Raw genomic sequence first — 18,267 nt, forward strand, 5'->3', positions numbered from 1 at the left:
ACTTTCACTGCGCCACTCTGCTATCAAACACCCCAGATGGGACTCGAACCAATGAAACTGCCCGCACTTCATGATACAGGATGTTGGATGAGGATCACGCTGTTGACCAATGTGGGTTTCATTATTGTCAATGTCAGAGAGAAAGTGCTGGAAGACATGGCCAGGTCCCAGTAAAACGCAGATAGCAGAGGATGGTTTCGATCCATCGACCTCTGGGTTATGGGCCCAGCACGCTTCCGCTGCGCCACTCTGCTGTCAAACACCCCACATGGGACTCGAACCCACAATCCCTGGCTTAGGAGGCCAGTGCCTTATCCATTAGGCCACTGGGGCTTCACAAGAGCAAAAAAAGTCACCAGTTCTGTGCACAGTGACAACATTAACAGATAGAGAGACACAAAATGAAGAGCTACACATATTGACCAAACCGAGTTACCATTAACGCTCGGCTGGACAACGCTAGGCTACGCTCAGTAAAGCTAGGCAACCCAAAGACAGCCCAACAAAACTGCCCTGACTTTGTGATGCAAGATGTTGGATGAGGATGAGGATCACGCCGTTGACCAACGTGGGTTTCATTATCATCAATGTCAGAGAGAAAGTGCTGGAAGCCATGGCCAGGTCCCAGTAAAATGCAGATAGCAGAGGATGGTTTTGCTCCATCGACCTCTGGGCCCAGCACACTTTCACTGCGCCACTCTGCTATCAAACACCCCAGAGGGGACTCGAACCAACAAAACTGCCCGCACTTCATGATACAGGATGTTGGAAGAGGATCACGCCGTTGATCAATGTGGGTTTCATTATTGTCAATGTCAGAGAGTGCTGGAAGACATGGCCAGGTCCCAGTAAAACGCAGATAGCAGAGGATGGTTTCGATCCATCGACCTCTGGGTTATGGGCCCAGCACGCTTCCGCTGCGCCACTCTGCTGTCAAACACCCCAGATGGGACTTGAACCCACAATCCCTGGCTTAGGAGGCCAGTGCCTTATCCATTAGGCCACTGGGGCTTCACAAGAGCAAAAAACGTCACCAGTTCTGTGCACAGTGACAACATTAACAGATAGAGAGACACAAAATGAAGAGCTACACATATTGACCAAACCGAGTTACCATTAACGCTCGGCTAGACAATGCTAGGCTATGCTCAGTAAAGGTAGGCAACCCAAAGACAGCCCAACAAAACTGCCTTCACTTCATGATGCAGGATGTTGGATGAGGATGAGGATCACGCCGTTGACCAACGTGGGTTTCATTATCATCAATGTCAGAGAGAAAGTGCTGGAAGCCATGGCCAGGTCCCAGTAAAATGCAGATAGCAGAGGATGGTTTTGATCCATCGACCTCTGGGCCCAGCACACTTTCACTGCGCCACTCTGCTATCAAACACCCCAGATGGGACTCGAACCAACAAAACTGCCCGCACTTCGTGATAGAGGATGTTGGATGAGGATCACGCCGTTGACCAATGTGGGTTTCATTATTGTCAATGTCAGAGAGAAAGTGCTGGAAGACATGGCCAGGTCCCAGTAAAACGCAGATAGCAGAGGATGGTTTCGATCCATCGACCTCTGGGTTATGGGCCCAGCACGCTTCCGCTGCGCCACTCTGCTGTCAAACACCCCAGATGGGACTCGAACCCACAATCCCTGGCTTAGGAGGCCAGTGCCTTATCCATTAGGCCACTGGGGCTTCACAAGAGCAAAAAAAGTCACCAGTTCTGTGCACAGTGACAACATTAACAGATAGAGAGACACAAAATGAAGAGCTACACATATTGACCAAACCGAGTTACCATTAACGCTCGGCTGGACAACGCTAGGCTACGCTCAGTAAAGCTAGGCAACCCAAAGACAGCCCAACAAAACTGCCCTGACTTTGTGATGCAGGATGTTGGATGAGGATGAGGATCACGCCGTTGACCAACGTGGGTTTCATTATCATCAATGTCAGAGAGAAAGTGCTGGAAGCCATGGCCAGGTCCCAGTAAAATGCAGATAGCAGAGGATGGTTTTGATCCATCGACCTCTGGGCCCAGCACACTTTCACTGCGCCACTCTGCTATCAAACACCCCAGAGGGGACTCGAACCAACAAAACTGCCCGCACTTCATGATACAGGATGTTGGAAGAGGATCACGCCGTTGATCAATGTGGGTTTCATTATTGTCAATGTCAGAGAGTGCTGGAAGACATGGCCAGGTCCCAGTAAAACGCAGATAGCAGAGGATGGTTTCGATCCATCGATCTCTGGGTTATGGGCCCAGCACGCTTCCGCTGCGCCACTCTGCTGTCAAACACCCCAGATGGGACTCGAACCCACAATCCCTGGCTTAGGAGGCCAGTGCCTTATCCATTAGGCCACTGGGGCTTCACAAGAGCAAAAAACGTCACCAGTTCTGTGCACAGTGACAACATTAACAGATAGAGAGACACAAAATGAAGAGCTACACATATTGACCAAACCGAGTTACCATTAACGCTCGGCTAGACAATGCTAGGCTATGCTCAGTAAAGGTAGGCAACCCAAAGACAGCCCAACAAAAATGCCTTCACTTCATGATGCAGGATGTTGGATGAGGATGAGGATCACGCCGTTGACCAACGTGGGTTTCATTATCATCAATGTCAGAGAGAAAGTGCTGGAAGCCATGGCCAGGTCCCAGTAAAATGCAGATAGCAGAGGATGGTTTTGCTCCATCGACCTCTGGGCCCAGCACACTTTCACTGCGCCACTCTGCTATCAAACACCCCAGAGGGGACTCGAACCAACAAAACTGCCCGCACTTCATGATACAGGATGTTGGAAGAGGATCACGCCGTTGATCAATGTGGGTTTCATTATTGTCAATGTCAGAGAGTGCTGGAAGACATGGCCAGGTCCCAGTAAAACGCAGATAGCAGAGGATGGTTTCGATCCATCGACCTCTGGGTTATGGGCCCAGCACGCTTCCGCTGCGCCACTCTGCTGTCAAACACCCCAGATGGGACTCGAACCCACAATCCCTGGCTTAGGAGGCCAGTGCCTTATCCATTAGGCCACTGGGGCTTCACAAGAGCAAAAAAAGTCACCAGTTCTGTGCACAGTGACAACATTAACAGATAGAGAGACACAAAATGAAGAGCTACACATATTGACCAAACCGAGTTACCATTAACGCTCGGCTGGACAACGCTAGGCTACGCTCAGTAAAGCTAGGCAACCCAAAGACAGCCCAACAAAACTGCCCTGACTTTGTGATGCAAGATGTTGGATGAGGATGAGGATCACGCCGTTGACCAACGTGGGTTTCATTATCATCAATGTCAGAGAGAAAGTGCTGGAAGCCATGGCCAGGTCCCAGTAAAATGCAGATAGCAGAGGATGGTTTTGCTCCATCGACCTCTGGGCCCAGCACACTTTCACTGCGCCACTCTGCTATCAAACACCCCAGAGGGGACTCGAACCAACAAAACTGCCCGCACTTCATGATACAGGATGTTGGAAGAGGATCACGCCGTTGATCAATGTGGGTTTCATTATTGTCAATGTCAGAGAGAAAGTGGATGGTTTCAATCCATCGACCTCTGGGTTATGGGCCCAGCACGCTTCCGCTGCGCCACTCTGCTGTCAAACACCCCAGATGGGACTCGAACCCACAATCCCTGGCTTAGGAGGCCAGTGCCTTATCCATTAGGCCACTGGGGCTTCACAAGAGCAAAAAAAGTCACCAGTTCTGTGCACAGTGACAACATTAACAGATAGAGAGACACAAAATGAAGAGCTACACATATTGACCAAACCGAGTTACCATTAACGCTCGGCTGGACAACGCTAGGCTACGCTCAGTAAAGCTAGGCAACCCAAAGACAGCCCAACAAAACTGCCCTGACTTTGTGATGCAAGATGTTGGATGAGGATGAGGATCACGCCGTTGACCAACGTGGGTTTCATTATCATCAATGTCAGAGAGAAAGTGCTGGAAGCCATGGCCAGGTCCCAGTAAAATGCAGATAGCAGAGGATGGTTTTGCTCCATCGACCTCTGGGCCCAGCACACTTTCACTGCGCCACTCTGCTATCAAACACCCCAGAGGGGACTCGAACCAACAAAACTGCCCGCACTTCATGATACAGGATGTTGGAAGAGGATCACGCCGTTGATCAATGTGGGTTTCATTATTGTCAATGTCAGAGAGTGCTGGAAGACATGGCCAGGTCCCAGTAAAACGCAGATAGCAGAGGATGGTTTCGATCCATCGACCTCTGGGTTATGGGCCCAGCACGCTTCCGCTGCGCCACTCTGCTGTCAAACACCCCAGATGGGACTCGAACCCACAATCCCTGGCTTAGGAGGCCAGTGCCTTATCCATTAGGCCACTGGGGCTTCACAAGAGCAAAAAACGTCACCAGTTCTGTGCACAGTGACAACATTAACAGATAGAGAGACACAAAATGAAGAGCTACACATATTGACCAAACCGAGTTACCATTAACGCTCGGCTAGACAATGCTAGGCTATGCTCAGTAAAGCTAGGCAACCCAAAGACAGCCCAACAAAACTGCCCTGACTTTGTGATGCAGGATGTTGGATGAGGATGAGGATCACGCCGTTGACCAACGTGGGTTTCATTATCATCAATGTCAGAGAGAAAGTGCTGGAAGCCATGGCCAGGTCCCAGTAAAATGCAGATAGCAGAGGATGGTTTTGATCCATCGACCTCTGGGCCCAGCACACTTTCACTGCGCCACTCTGCTATCAAACACCCCAGATGGGACTCGAACCAACAAAACTGCCCGCACTTCGTGATAGAGGATGTTGGATGAGGATCACGCCGTTGACCAATGTGGGTTTCATTATTGTCAATGTCAGAGAGAAAGTGCTGGAAGACATGGCCAGGTCCCAGTAAAACGCAGATAGCAGAGGATGGTTTCGATCCATCGACCTCTGGGTTATGGGCCCAGCACGCTTCCGCTGCGCCACTCTGCTGTCAAACACCCCAGATGGGACTCGAACCCACAATCCCTGGCTTAGGAGGCCAGTGCCTTATCCATTAGGCCACTGGGGCTTCACAAGAGCAAAAAAAGTCACCAGTTCTGTGCACAGTGACAACATTAACAGATAGAGAGACACAAAATGAAGAGCTACACATATTGACCAAACCGAGTTACCATTAACGCTCGGCTGGACAACGCTAGGCTACGCTCAGTAAAGCTAGGCAACCCAAAGACAGCCCAACAAAACTGCCCTGACTTTGTGATGCAGGATGTTGGATGAGGATGAGGATCACGCCGTTGACCAACGTGGGTTTCATTATCATCAATGTCAGAGAGAAAGTGCTGGAAGCCATGGCCAGGTCCCAGTAAAATGCAGATAGCAGAGGATGGTTTTGATCCATCGACCTCTGGGCCCAGCACACTTTCACTGCGCCACTCTGCTATCAAACACCCCAGAGGGGACTCGAACCAACAAAACTGCCCGCACTTCATGATACAGGATGTTGGAAGAGGATCACGCCGTTGATCAATGTGGGTTTCATTATTGTCAATGTCAGAGAGTGCTGGAAGACATGGCCAGGTCCCAGTAAAACGCAGATAGCAGAGGATGGTTTCGATCCATCGATCTCTGGGTTATGGGCCCAGCACGCTTCCGCTGCGCCACTCTGCTGTCAAACACCCCAGATGGGACTCGAACCCACAATCCCTGGCTTAGGAGGCCAGTGCCTTATCCATTAGGCCACTGGGGCTTCACAAGAGCAAAAAACGTCACCAGTTCTGTGCACAGTGACAACATTAACAGATAGAGAGACACAAAATGAAGAGCTACACATATTGACCAAACCGAGTTACCATTAACGCTCGGCTAGACAATGCTAGGCTATGCTCAGTAAAGGTAGGCAACCCAAAGACAGCCCAACAAAAATGCCTTCACTTCATGATGCAGGATGTTGGATGAGGATGAGGATCACGCCGTTGACCAACGTGGGTTTCATTATCATCAATGTCAGAGAGAAAGTGCTGGAAGCCATGGCCAGGTCCCAGTAAAATGCAGATAGCAGAGGATGGTTTTGATCCATCGACCTCTGGGCCCAGCACACTTTCACTGCGCCACTCTGCTATCAAACACCCCAGATGGGACTCGAACCAATAAAACTGCCCGCACTTCATGATACAGGATGTTGGATGAGGATCACGCTGTTGACCAATGTGGGTTTCATTATTGTCAATGTCAGAGAGAAAGTGGATGGTTTCAATCCATCGACCTCTGGGTTATGGGCCCAGCACGCTTCCGCTGCGCCACTCTGCTGTCAAACACCCCAGATGGGACTCGAACCCACAATCCCTGGCTTAGGAGGCCAGTGCCTTATCCATTAGGCCACTGGGGCTTCACAAGAGCAAAAAAAGTCACCAGTTCTGTGCACAGTGACAACATTAACAGATAGAGAGACACAAAATGAAGAGCTACACATATTGACCAAACCGAGTTACCATTAACGCTCGGCTGGACAACGCTAGGCTACGCTCAGTAAAGCTAGGCAACCCAAAGACAGCCCAACAAAACTGCCCTGACTTTGTGATGCAAGATGTTGGATGAGGATGAGGATCACGCCGTTGACCAACGTGGGTTTCATTATCATCAATGTCAGAGAGAAAGTGCTGGAAGCCATGGCCAGGTCCCAGTAAAATGCAGATAGCAGAGGATGGTTTTGCTCCATCGACCTCTGGGCCCAGCACACTTTCACTGCGCCACTCTGCTATCAAACACCCCAGAGGGGACTCGAACCAACAAAACTGCCCGCACTTCATGATACAGGATGTTGGAAGAGGATCACGCCGTTGATCAATGTGGGTTTCATTATTGTCAATGTCAGAGAGTGCTGGAAGACATGGCCAGGTCCCAGTAAAACGCAGATAGCAGAGGATGGTTTCGATCCATCGACCTCTGGGTTATGGGCCCAGCACGCTTCCGCTGCGCCACTCTGCTGTCAAACACCCCAGATGGGACTCGAACCCACAATCCCTGGCTTAGGAGGCCAGTGCCTTATCCATTAGGCCACTGGGGCTTCACAAGAGCAAAAAACGTCACCAGTTCTGTGCACAGTGACAACATTAACAGATAGAGAGACACAAAATGAAGAGCTACACATATTGACCAAACCGAGTTACCATTAACGCTCGGCTAGACAATGCTAGGCTATGCTCAGTAAAGGTAGGCAACCCAAAGACAGCCCAACAAAACTGCCTTCACTTCATGATGCAGGATGTTGGATGAGGATGAGGATCACGCCGTTGACCAACGTGGGTTTCATTATCATCAATGTCAGAGAGAAAGTGCTGGAAGCCATGGCCAGGTCCCAGTAAAATGCAGATAGCAGAGGATGGTTTTGATCCATCGACCTCTGGGCCCAGCACACTTTCACTGCGCCACTCTGCTATCAAACACCCCAGATGGGACTCGAACCAACAAAACTGCCCGCACTTCGTGATAGAGGATGTTGGATGAGGATCACGCCGTTGACCAATGTGGGTTTCATTATTGTCAATGTCAGAGAGAAAGTGCTGGAAGACATGGCCAGGTCCCAGTAAAACGCAGATAGCAGAGGATGGTTTCGATCCATCGACCTCTGGGTTATGGGCCCAGCACGCTTCCGCTGCGCCACTCTGCTGTCAAACACCCCAGATGGGACTCGAACCCACAATCCCTGGCTTAGGAGGCCAGTGCCTTATCCATTAGGCCACTGGGGCTTCACAAGAGCAAAAAAAGTCACCAGTTCTGTGCACAGTGACAACATTAACAGATAGAGAGACACAAAATGAAGAGCTACACATATTGACCAAACCGAGTTACCATTAACGCTCGGCTGGACAACGCTAGGCTACGCTCAGTAAAGGTAGGCAACCCAAAGACAGCCCAACAAAACTGCCCTGACTTTGTGATGCAGGATGTTGGATGAGGATCACGCCGTTGACCAACGTGGGTTTCATTATCATCAATGTCAGAGAGAAAGTGCTGGAAGCCATGGCCAGGTCCCAGTAAAATGCAGATAGCAGAGGATGGTTTTGCTCCATCGACCTCTGGGCCCAGCACACTTTCACTGCGCCACTCTGCTATCAAACACCCCAGAGGGGACTCGAACCAACAAAACTGCCCGCACTTCATGATACAGGATGTTGGAAGAGGATCACGCCGTTGATCAATGTGGGTTTCATTATTGTCAATGTCAGAGAGTGCTGGAAGACATGGCCAGGTCCCAGTAAAATGCAGATAGCAGAGAATGGTTTCGATCCATCGACCTCTGGGTTATGGGCCCAGCACGCTTCCGCTGCGCCACTCTGCTGTCAAACACCCCAGATGGGACTCGAACCCACAATCCCTGGCTTAGGAGGCCAGTGCCTTATCCATTAGGCCACTGGGGCTTCACAAGAGCAAAAAACGTCACCAGTTCTGTGCACAGTGACAACATTAACAGATAGAGAGACACAAAATGAAGAGCTACACATATTGACCAAACCGAGTTACCATTAACGCTCGGCTAGACAATGCTAGGCTATGCTCAGTAAAGGTAGGCAACCCAAAGACAGCCCAACAAAACTGCCTTCACTTCATGATGCAGGATGTTGGATGAGGATGAGGATCACGCCGTTGACCAACGTGGGTTTCATTATCATCAATGTCAGAGAGAAAGTGCTGGAAGCCATGGCCAGGTCCCAGTAAAATGCAGATAGCAGAGGATGGTTTTGATCCATCGACCTCTGGGCCCAGCACACTTTCACTGCGCCACTCTGCTATCAAACACCCCAGATGGGACTCGAACCAATAAAACTGCCCGCACTTCGTGATAGAGGATGTTGGATGAGGATCACGCTGTTGACCAATGTGGGTTTCATTATTGTCAATGTCAGAGAGAAAGTGCTGGAAGACATGGCCAGGTCCCAGTAAAACACAGATAGCAGAGGATGGTTTCGATCCATCGACCTCTGGGTTATGGGCCCAGCACGCTTCCGCTGCGCCACTCTGCTGTCAAACACCCCAGATGGGACTCGAACCCACAATCCCTGGCTTAGGAGGCCAGTGCCTTATCCATTAGGCCACTGGGGCTTCACAAGAGCAAAAAAAGTCACCAGTTCTGTGCACAGTGACAACATTAACAGATAGAGAGACACAAAATGAAGAGCTACACATATTGACCAAACCGAGTTACCATTAACGCTCGGCTGGACAACGCTAGGCTACGCTCAGTAAAGCTAGGCAACCCAAAGACAGCCCAACAAAACTGCCCTGACTTTGTGATGCAGGATGTTGGATGAGGATGAGGATCACGCCGTTGACCAACGTGGGTTTCATTATCATCAATGTCAGAGAGAAAGTGCTGGAAGCCATGGCCAGGTCCCAGTAAAATGCAGATAGCAGAGGATGGTTTTGCTCCATCGACCTCTGGGCCCAGCACACTTTCACTGCGCCACTCTGCTATCAAACACCCCAGAGGGGACTCGAACCAACAAAACTGCCCGCACTTCATGATACAGGATGTTGGAAGAGGATCACGCCGTTGATCAATGTGGGTTTCATTATTGTCAATGTCAGAGAGTGCTGGAAGACATGGCCAGGTCCCAGTAAAATGCAGATAGCAGAGAATGGTTTCGATCCATCGACCTCTGGGTTATGGGCCCAGCACGCTTCCGCTGCGCCACTCTGCTGTCAAACACCCCAGATGGGACTCGAACCCACAATCCCTGGCTTAGGAGGCCAGTGCCTTATCCATTAGGCCACTGGGGCTTCACAAGAGCAAGAAACGTCACCAGTTCTGTGCACAGTGACAACATTAACAATTAAAGAGACACAAAATGAAGAGCTACACATATTGACCAAACCGAGTTACCATTAACGCTCGGCTGGACAATGCTAGGCTATGCTCAGTAAAGGTAGGCAACCCAAAGACAGCCCAACAAAACTGCCTTCACTTCGTGATGCAGGATGTTGGATGAGGATGAGGATCACGCCGTTGACCAACGTGGGTTTCATTATCATCAATGTCAGAGAGAAAGTGCTGGAAGCCATGGCCAGGTCCCAGTAAAATGCAGATAGCAGAGGATGGTTTTGATCCATCGACCTCTGGGCCCAGCACACTTTCACTGCGCCACTCTGCTATCAAACACCCCAGATGGGACTCGAACCAACAAAACTGCCAACACTTCGTGATAGAGGATGTTGGATGAGGATCACGCCGTTGACCAATGTGGGTTTCATTATTGTCAATGTCAGAGAGAAAGTGCTGGAAGACATGGCCAGGTCCCAGTAAAACGCAGATAGCAGAGGATGGTTTCGATCCATCGACCTCTGGGTTATGGGCCCAGCACGCTTCCGCTGCGCCACTCTGCTGTCAAACACCCCAGATGGGACTCGAACCCACAATCCCTGGCTTAGGAGGCCAGTGCCTTATCCATTAGGCCACTGGGGCTTCACAAGAGCAAGAAACGTCACCAGTTCTGTGCACAGTGACAACATTAACAATTAAAGAGACACAAAATGAAGAGCTACACATATTGACCAAACCGAGTTACCATTAACGCTCGGCTGGACAATGCTAGGCTATGCTCAGTAAAGGTAGGCAACCCAAAGACAGCCCAACAAAACTGCCTTCACTTCGTGATGCAGGATGTTGGATGAGGATGAGGATCACGCCGTTGACCAACGTGGGTTTCATTATCATCAATGTCAGAGAGAAAGTGCTGGAAGCCATGGCCAGGTCCCAGTAAAATGCAGATAGCAGAGGATGGTTTTGATCCATCGACCTCTGGGCCCAGCACACTTTCACTGCGCCACTCTGCTATCAAACACCCCAGATGGGACTCGAACCAACAAAACTGCCAACACTTCGTGATAGAGGATGTTGGATGAGGATCACGCCGTTGACCAATGTGGGTTTCATTATTGTCAATGTCAGAGAGAAAGTGCTGGAAGACATGGCCAGGTCCCAGTAAAACGCAGATAGCAGAGGATGGTTTCGATCCATCGACCTCTGGGTTATGGGCCCAGCACGCTTCCGCTGCGCCACTCTGCTGTCAAACACCCCAGATGGGACTCGAACCCACAATCCCTGGCTTAGGAGGCCAGTGCCTTATCCATTAGGCCACTGGGGCTTCACAAGAGCAAAAAAAGTCACCAGTTCTGTGCACAGTGACAACATTAACAGATAGAGAGACACAAAATGAAGAGCTACACATATTGACCAAACCGAGTTACCATTAACGCTCGGCTGGACAACGCTAGGCTACGCTCAGTAAAGCTAGGCAACCCAAAGACAGCCCAACAAAACTGCCCTGACTTTGTGATGCAGGATGTTGGATGAGGATGAGGATCACGCCGTTGACCAACGTGGGTTTCATTATCATCAATGTCAGAGAGAAAGTGCTGGAAGCCATGGCCAGGTCCCAGTAAAATGCAGATAGCAGAGGATGGTTTTGCTCCATCGACCTCTGGGCCCAGCACACTTTCACTGCGCCACTCTGCTATCAAACACCCCAGAGGGGACTCGAACCAACAAAACTGCCCGCACTTCATGATACAGGATGTTGGAAGAGGATCACGCCGTTGATCAATGTGGGTTTCATTATTGTCAATGTCAGAGAGTGCTGGAAGACATGGCCAGGTCCCAGTAAAATGCAGATAGCAGAGAATGGTTTCGATCCATCGACCTCTGGGTTATGGGCCCAGCACGCTTCCGCTGCGCCACTCTGCTGTCAAACACCCCAGATGGGACTCGAACCCACAATCCCTGGCTTAGGAGGCCAGTGCCTTATCCATTAGGCCACTGGGGCTTCACAAGAGCAAAAAACGTCACCAGTTCTGTGCACAGTGACAACATTAACAGATAGAGAGACACAAAATGAAGAGCTACACATATTGACCAAACCGAGTTACCATTAACGCTCGGCTAGACAATGCTAGGCTATGCTCAGTAAAGGTAGGCAACCCAAAGACAGCCCAACAAAACTGCCTTCACTTCATGATGCAGGATGTTGGATGAGGATGAGGATCACGCCGTTGACCAACGTGGGTTTCATTATCATCAATGTCAGAGAGAAAGTGCTGGAAGCCATGGCCAGGTCCCAGTAAAATGCAGATAGCAGAGGATGGTTTTGATCCATCGACCTCTGGGCCCAGCACACTTTCACTGCGCCACTCTGCTATCAAACACCCCAGATGGGACTCGAACCAATAAAACTGCCCGCACTTCGTGATAGAGGATGTTGGATGAGGATCACGCTGTTGACCAATGTGGGTTTCATTATTGTCAATGTCAGAGAGAAAGTGCTGGAAGACATGGCCAGGTCCCAGTAAAACACAGATAGCAGAGGATGGTTTCGATCCATCGACCTCTGGGTTATGGGCCCAGCACGCTTCCGCTGCGCCACTCTGCTGTCAAACACCCCAGATGGGACTCGAACCCACAATCCCTGGCTTAGGAGGCCAGTGCCTTATCCATTAGGCCACTGGGGCTTCACAAGAGCAAAAAAAGTCACCAGTTCTGTGCACAGTGACAACATTAACAGATAGAGAGACACAAAATGAAGAGCTACACATATTGACCAAACCGAGTTACCATTAACGCTCGGCTGGACAACGCTAGGCTACGCTCAGTAAAGCTAGGCAACCCAAAGACAGCCCAACAAAACTGCCCTGACTTTGTGATGCAGGATGTTGGATGAGGATGAGGATCACGCCGTTGACCAACGTGGGTTTCATTATCATCAATGTCAGAGAGAAAGTGCTGGAAGCCATGGCCAGGTCCCAGTAAAATGCAGATAGCAGAGGATGGTTTTGCTCCATCGACCTCTGGGCCCAGCACACTTTCACTGCGCCACTCTGCTATCAAACACCCCAGAGGGGACTCGAACCAACAAAACTGCCCGCACTTCATGATACAGGATGTTGGAAGAGGATCACGCCGTTGATCAATGTGGGTTTCATTATTGTCAATGTCAGAGAGTGCTGGAAGACATGGCCAGGTCCCAGTAAAATGCAGATAGCAGAGAATGGTTTCGATCCATCGACCTCTGGGTTATGGGCCCAGCACGCTTCCGCTGCGCCACTCTGCTGTCAAACACCCCAGATGGGACTCGAACCCACAATCCCTGGCTTAGGAGGCCAGTGCCTTATCCATTAGGCCACTGGGGCTTCACAAGAGCAAAAAACATCACCAGTTCTGTGCACAGTGACAACATTAACAATTAAAGAGACACAAAATGAAGAGCTACACATATTGACCAAACCGAGTTACCATTAACGCTCGGCTGGACAATGCTAGGCTATGCTCAGTAAAGGTAGGCAACCCAAAGACAGCCCAACAAAACTGCCTTCACTTCGTAATGCAGGATGTTGGATGAGGATGAGGATCACGCCGTTGACCAACGTGGGTTTCATTATCATCAATGTCAGAGAGAAAGTGCTGGAAGCCATGGCCAGGTCCCAGTAAAATGCAGATAGCAGAGGATGGTTTTGATCCATCGACCTCTGGGCCCAGCACACTTTCACTGCGCCACTCTGCTATCAAACACCCCAGATGGGACTCGAACCAACAAAACTGCCCGCACTTCGTGATAGAGGATGTTGGATGAGGATCACGCCGTTGACCAATGTGGGTTTCATTATTGTCAATGTCAGAGAGAAAGTGCTGGAAGACATGGCCAGGTCCCAGTAAAACGCAGATAGCAGAGGATGGTTTCGATCCATCGACCTCTGGGTTATGGGCCCAGCACGCTTCCGCTGCTGTCAAACACCCCAGATGGGACTTGAACCCACAATCCCTGGCTTAGGAGGCCAGTGCCTTATCCATTAGGCCACTGGGGCTTCACAAGAGCAAAAAACATCACCAGTTCTGTGCACAGTGACAACATTAACAATTAAAGAGACACAAAATGAAGAGCTACACATATTGACCAAACCGAGTTACCATTAACGCTCGGCTGGACAACGCTAGGCTACGCTCAGTAAAGCTAGGCAACCCAAAGACAGCCCAACAAAACTGCCCTCACTTCGTGATACAGGATGTTGGATGAGGATCACGCCGTTGACCAATGTGGGTTTCATTATCATCAATGTCAGAGAGAAAGTGCTGGAAGCCATGGCCAGGTCGCAGTAAAACGCAGATAGCAGAGGATGGTTTCGATCCATCGACCTCTGGGCCCAGCACACTTTCACTGCGCCACTCTGCTATCAAACACCCCAGAGGGGACTCGAACCAACAAAACTGCCCTCACTTCGTGATACAGGATGTTGGATGAGGATCACGCCGTTGACCAATGTGGGTTTCATTATTGTCAATGTCAGAGAGAAAGTGCTGGAAGACATGGCCAGGTCCCAGTAAAACACAGATAGCAGAGGATGGTTTCGATCCATCGACCTCTGGGTTATGGGCCCAGCACGCTTCCGCTGCGCCACTCTGCTGTCAAACACCCCAGATGGGACTTGAACCCACAATCCCTGGCTTAGGAGGCCAGTGCCTTATCCATTAGGCCACTGGGGCTTCACAAGAGCAAAAAACGTCACCAGTTCTGTGCACAGTGACAACATTAACAATTAAAGAGACACAAAATGAAGAGCTACACATATTGACCAAACCGAGTTACCATTAACGCTCGGCTGGACAATGCTAGGCTATGCTCAGTAAAGGTAGGCAACCCAAAGACAGCCCAACAAAACTGCCTTCACTTCGTAATGCAGGATGTTGGATGAGGATGAGGATCACGCCGTTGACCAACGTGGGTTTCATTATCATCAATGTCAGAGAGAAAGTGCTGGAAGCCATGGCCAGGTCCCAGTAAAATGCAGATAGCAGAGGATGGTTTTGATCCATCGACCTCTGGGCCCAGCACACTTTCACTGCGCCACTCTGCTATCAAACACCCCAGATGGGACTCGAACCAACAAAACTGCCCGCACTTCGTGATAGAGGATGTTGGATGAGGATCACGCCGTTGACCAATGTGGGTTTCATTATTGTCAATGTCAGAGAGAAAGTGCTGGAAGACATGGCCAGGTCCCAGTAAAACGCAGATAGCAGAGGATGGTTTCGATCCATCGACCTCTGGGTTATGGGCCCAGCACGCTTCCGCTGCGCCACTCTGCTGTCAAACACCCCAGATGGGACTCGAACCCACAATCCCTGGCTTAGGAGGCCAGTGCCTTATCCATTAGGCCACTGGGGCTTCACAAGAGCAAAAAAAAGTCACCAGTTCTGTGCACAGTGACAACATTAACAGATAGAGAGACACAAAATGAAGAGCTACACATATTGACCAAACCGAGTTACCATTAACGCTCGGCTGGACAACGCTAGGCTACGCTCAGTAAAGCTAGGCAACCCAAAGACAGCCCAACAAAACTGCCCTGACTTTGTGATGCAGGATGTTGGATGAGGATGAGGATCACGCCGTTGACCAACGTGGGTTTCATTATCATCAATGTCAGAGAGAAAGTGCTGGAAGCCATGGCCAGGTCCCAGTAAAATGCAGATAGCAGAGGATGGTTTTGCTCCATCGACCTCTGGGCCCAGCACACTTTCACTGCGCCACTCTGCTATCAAACACCCCAGAGGGGACTCGAACCAACAAAACTGCCCGCACTTCATGATACAGGATGTTGGAAGAGGATCACGCCGTTGATCAATGTGGGTTTCATTATTGTCAATGTCAGAGAGTGCTGGAAGACATGGCCAGGTCCCAGTAAAACACAGATAGCAGAGGATGGTTTCGATCCATCGACCTCTGGGTTATGGGCCCAGCACGCTTCCGCTGCGCCACTCTGCTGTCAAACACCCCAGATGGGACTCGAACCCACAATCCCTGGCTTAGGAGGCCAGTGCCTTATCCATTAGGCCACTGGGGCTTCACAAGAGCAAAAAAAGTCACCAGTTCTGTGCACAGTGACAACATTAACAGATTGAGAGACACAAAATGAAGAGCTACACATATTGACCAAACCGAGTTACCATTAACACAAAATGAAGACCAAACCGAGTTACCATTCACACTCGGCTGGACAACGCTAGGCTACGCTCAGTAAAGCTAGGCAACCCAAAGACAGTGCCTTATCCATTAGTCCACTGGGGCTTCACAAAGGCAAGAAAACTCACCAGTTCTGTGCACAGTGACAACATTAACAATTAAAGAGACACAAAATGAAGAGCTACACATATTGACCAAACCGAGTTACCATTAACGCTCGGCTGGACAACGCTAGGCTACGCTCAGTAAAGCTAGGCAACCCAAAGACAGCCCAACAAAACTGCCCTCACTTCGTGATACAGGATGTTGGAAGAGGATCATGCCGTTGACCAATGTGGGTTTCATTATTGTCAATGTCAGAGAGAAAGTGCTGGAAGACATGGCCAGGTCCCAGTAAAATGCAGATAGCAGAGGATGGTTTCGATCCATCGACCTCTGGGTTATGGGCCCAGCACGCTTCCGCTGCGCCACTCTGCTGTCAAGCACCCCAGATGGGACTCGAACCCACAATCCCTGCCTTATCCATTAGGCCACTGGGGCGTCAAAAGAGCAAAAAAAGTCACCAGTTCTGTGCACAGTGACAACATTAACAGATAGAGAGACACAAAATGAAGAGCTACACATATTGACCAAACCGAGTTACCATTAACGCTCGGCTGGACAACGCTAGGCTACGCTCAGTAAAGCTAGGCAACCCAAAGACAGCCCAACAAAACTGCCCTGACTTCGTGATGCAGGATGTTGGATGAGGATGAGGATCACGCCGTTGACCAACGTGGGTTTCATTATCATCAATGTCAGAGAGAAAGTGCTGGAAGCCATGGCCAGGTCCCAGTAAAATGCAGATAGCAGAGGATGGTTTTGATCCATCGACCTCTGGGCCCAGCACACTTTCACTGCGCCACTCTGCTGTCAAACACCCCAGATGGGACTCGAACCCACAATCCCTGGCTTAGGAGGCCAGTGCCTTATCCATTAGGCCACTGGGGCGTCAAAAGAGCAAAAAAAAGTCACCAGTTCTGTGCACAGTGACAACATTAACAGATAGAGAGACACAAAATGAAGAGCTACACATATTGACCAAACCGAGTTACCATTAACGCTCGGCTGGACAACGCTAGGCTACGCTCAGTAAAGCTAGGCAACCCAAAGACAGCCCAACAAAACTGCCCTGACTTTGTGTTACAGGATGTTGGATGAGGATCACGCCGCTGACCAACGTGGGTTTCATCATTGCTAATGTCAGAGCGAATGCGCATCTCAGATGGGACTCCAACCCACAATCCCTGGCTTAGGAGGCCAGTGCCTTATCCATTATGCCTGTGGGGCTTCCCAAGAGCAAGATGAGCTACACATATTAACGAAACCAAGTTATGACGGAACCCCATCGAGATGCAAGATAACCTGTCCTTGCTCTTTGACAAGCCAGAAGATGAAGATCTTTGTCTTGTTGGATTATTCCACTGACCCATTCAGAGAGACTGGTTTCTTCCTGTTCACTGTGTCGGTCAGAAAGAGCACAGTTTTCTCCATCAGAGCCATCAGGTCATGTTCAAATATTTCACACACTCTTGATAATCAGAAAACTATTATAATCATGTGTCAAACCTACTTTTCCACCTCTCACATGCAATTGCAGGAAAGAAGCAAGATGAAAGTTTGAATTAGAAAAAAGATCAAGGCCTGTAGCTGTATCTGTTAATCACAGTGTCTCTTTAAGGAAGCATATTTTTTGTCCTGTTTAGTTAACCAGTATCTGTTCTTCCAGTGATTAAGCAGGTCTCCCTTTTACTCTTCTGTGGTGTAATAAATTAACAAGAACAGCCCTGACTGAGCTAAAATGGCTGACTAATCTAATCGCACAAAGAGACATAAAACACTCAGATAAGACATATCTCAGACTGTGAATATGTTACTCTATTGCAATTCTGTCCACATTCATCTGAACTTGTGTTTAGTTTCTCATGTGTGTGTGCACAAGACTTTTTGCATACCCAAGTTGTATGTACCCAAACTTACATTAGAGTGTGTTGGTTCCTTTAGAACATTGTTCTTCAAAGGCAAAAGGGTATTGACACTGTAAATTAAAAGCCATGACAATAACTACAAAATCGGTGATTTATCTCACTCTATAAATGTTAATAAGCACATAATGCACCCTAATGTCTACCATTTGTTATTGATAAAATAAGTACATATTGCATCTTTCTACCAAATTCTACCACTTCTGTTTCAATTTCCATAACTGCAACCTCACAGATTGGATTTTGCCCTCCGTCC

General features: G+C 49.4%; 25 non-coding genes across 25 annotated transcripts; all 25 read right to left on the reverse strand.

The window, feature by feature from the left end:
* Positions 1-260: 260 nt before the first annotated feature.
* trnar-ccu (transfer RNA arginine (anticodon CCU)) lies at positions 261-333 on the reverse strand. The gene has a single exon. It is a non-coding gene; the product is annotated as a tRNA-Arg (tRNA).
* A 605-nt stretch (positions 334-938) lies between these two features.
* On the reverse strand, positions 939-1,011 carry trnar-ccu (transfer RNA arginine (anticodon CCU)). The gene has a single exon. It is a non-coding gene; the product is annotated as a tRNA-Arg (tRNA).
* A 609-nt stretch (positions 1,012-1,620) lies between these two features.
* Positions 1,621-1,693, reverse strand: trnar-ccu (transfer RNA arginine (anticodon CCU)). The gene has a single exon. It is a non-coding gene; the product is annotated as a tRNA-Arg (tRNA).
* Positions 1,694-2,298: 605 nt separating this feature from the next.
* Positions 2,299-2,371, reverse strand: trnar-ccu (transfer RNA arginine (anticodon CCU)). The gene has a single exon. It is a non-coding gene; the product is annotated as a tRNA-Arg (tRNA).
* A 605-nt stretch (positions 2,372-2,976) lies between these two features.
* Positions 2,977-3,049, reverse strand: trnar-ccu (transfer RNA arginine (anticodon CCU)). Its single transcript has one exon. It is a non-coding gene; the product is annotated as a tRNA-Arg (tRNA).
* A 566-nt stretch (positions 3,050-3,615) lies between these two features.
* Positions 3,616-3,688, reverse strand: trnar-ccu (transfer RNA arginine (anticodon CCU)). Its single transcript has one exon. It is a non-coding gene; the product is annotated as a tRNA-Arg (tRNA).
* A 605-nt stretch (positions 3,689-4,293) lies between these two features.
* On the reverse strand, positions 4,294-4,366 carry trnar-ccu (transfer RNA arginine (anticodon CCU)). Its single transcript has one exon. It is a non-coding gene; the product is annotated as a tRNA-Arg (tRNA).
* Positions 4,367-4,975: 609 nt separating this feature from the next.
* trnar-ccu (transfer RNA arginine (anticodon CCU)) lies at positions 4,976-5,048 on the reverse strand. Its single transcript has one exon. It is a non-coding gene; the product is annotated as a tRNA-Arg (tRNA).
* Positions 5,049-5,653: 605 nt separating this feature from the next.
* On the reverse strand, positions 5,654-5,726 carry trnar-ccu (transfer RNA arginine (anticodon CCU)). The gene has a single exon. It is a non-coding gene; the product is annotated as a tRNA-Arg (tRNA).
* A 566-nt stretch (positions 5,727-6,292) lies between these two features.
* On the reverse strand, positions 6,293-6,365 carry trnar-ccu (transfer RNA arginine (anticodon CCU)). Its single transcript has one exon. It is a non-coding gene; the product is annotated as a tRNA-Arg (tRNA).
* A 605-nt stretch (positions 6,366-6,970) lies between these two features.
* trnar-ccu (transfer RNA arginine (anticodon CCU)) lies at positions 6,971-7,043 on the reverse strand. The gene has a single exon. It is a non-coding gene; the product is annotated as a tRNA-Arg (tRNA).
* Positions 7,044-7,652: 609 nt separating this feature from the next.
* On the reverse strand, positions 7,653-7,725 carry trnar-ccu (transfer RNA arginine (anticodon CCU)). The gene has a single exon. It is a non-coding gene; the product is annotated as a tRNA-Arg (tRNA).
* A 599-nt stretch (positions 7,726-8,324) lies between these two features.
* trnar-ccu (transfer RNA arginine (anticodon CCU)) lies at positions 8,325-8,397 on the reverse strand. Its single transcript has one exon. It is a non-coding gene; the product is annotated as a tRNA-Arg (tRNA).
* A 609-nt stretch (positions 8,398-9,006) lies between these two features.
* On the reverse strand, positions 9,007-9,079 carry trnar-ccu (transfer RNA arginine (anticodon CCU)). The gene has a single exon. It is a non-coding gene; the product is annotated as a tRNA-Arg (tRNA).
* A 605-nt stretch (positions 9,080-9,684) lies between these two features.
* On the reverse strand, positions 9,685-9,757 carry trnar-ccu (transfer RNA arginine (anticodon CCU)). Its single transcript has one exon. It is a non-coding gene; the product is annotated as a tRNA-Arg (tRNA).
* A 609-nt stretch (positions 9,758-10,366) lies between these two features.
* trnar-ccu (transfer RNA arginine (anticodon CCU)) lies at positions 10,367-10,439 on the reverse strand. The gene has a single exon. It is a non-coding gene; the product is annotated as a tRNA-Arg (tRNA).
* Positions 10,440-11,048: 609 nt separating this feature from the next.
* On the reverse strand, positions 11,049-11,121 carry trnar-ccu (transfer RNA arginine (anticodon CCU)). The gene has a single exon. It is a non-coding gene; the product is annotated as a tRNA-Arg (tRNA).
* A 605-nt stretch (positions 11,122-11,726) lies between these two features.
* Positions 11,727-11,799, reverse strand: trnar-ccu (transfer RNA arginine (anticodon CCU)). Its single transcript has one exon. It is a non-coding gene; the product is annotated as a tRNA-Arg (tRNA).
* Positions 11,800-12,408: 609 nt separating this feature from the next.
* On the reverse strand, positions 12,409-12,481 carry trnar-ccu (transfer RNA arginine (anticodon CCU)). The gene has a single exon. It is a non-coding gene; the product is annotated as a tRNA-Arg (tRNA).
* A 605-nt stretch (positions 12,482-13,086) lies between these two features.
* trnar-ccu (transfer RNA arginine (anticodon CCU)) lies at positions 13,087-13,159 on the reverse strand. Its single transcript has one exon. It is a non-coding gene; the product is annotated as a tRNA-Arg (tRNA).
* Positions 13,160-13,758: 599 nt separating this feature from the next.
* Positions 13,759-13,831, reverse strand: trnar-ccu (transfer RNA arginine (anticodon CCU)). The gene has a single exon. It is a non-coding gene; the product is annotated as a tRNA-Arg (tRNA).
* A 603-nt stretch (positions 13,832-14,434) lies between these two features.
* On the reverse strand, positions 14,435-14,507 carry trnar-ccu (transfer RNA arginine (anticodon CCU)). The gene has a single exon. It is a non-coding gene; the product is annotated as a tRNA-Arg (tRNA).
* A 609-nt stretch (positions 14,508-15,116) lies between these two features.
* trnar-ccu (transfer RNA arginine (anticodon CCU)) lies at positions 15,117-15,189 on the reverse strand. The gene has a single exon. It is a non-coding gene; the product is annotated as a tRNA-Arg (tRNA).
* A 606-nt stretch (positions 15,190-15,795) lies between these two features.
* Positions 15,796-15,868, reverse strand: trnar-ccu (transfer RNA arginine (anticodon CCU)). The gene has a single exon. It is a non-coding gene; the product is annotated as a tRNA-Arg (tRNA).
* Positions 15,869-16,904: 1,036 nt separating this feature from the next.
* On the reverse strand, positions 16,905-16,977 carry trnar-ccu (transfer RNA arginine (anticodon CCU)). The gene has a single exon. It is a non-coding gene; the product is annotated as a tRNA-Arg (tRNA).
* Between the last annotated feature and the right edge of the window lie 1,290 nt (positions 16,978-18,267).

This window comes from Pempheris klunzingeri, chromosome 11 (genome assembly GCF_042242105.1).
Source record: "Pempheris klunzingeri isolate RE-2024b chromosome 11, fPemKlu1.hap1, whole genome shotgun sequence".
Taxonomy (NCBI): Eukaryota; Metazoa; Chordata; class Actinopteri; order Acropomatiformes; family Pempheridae; genus Pempheris; species Pempheris klunzingeri.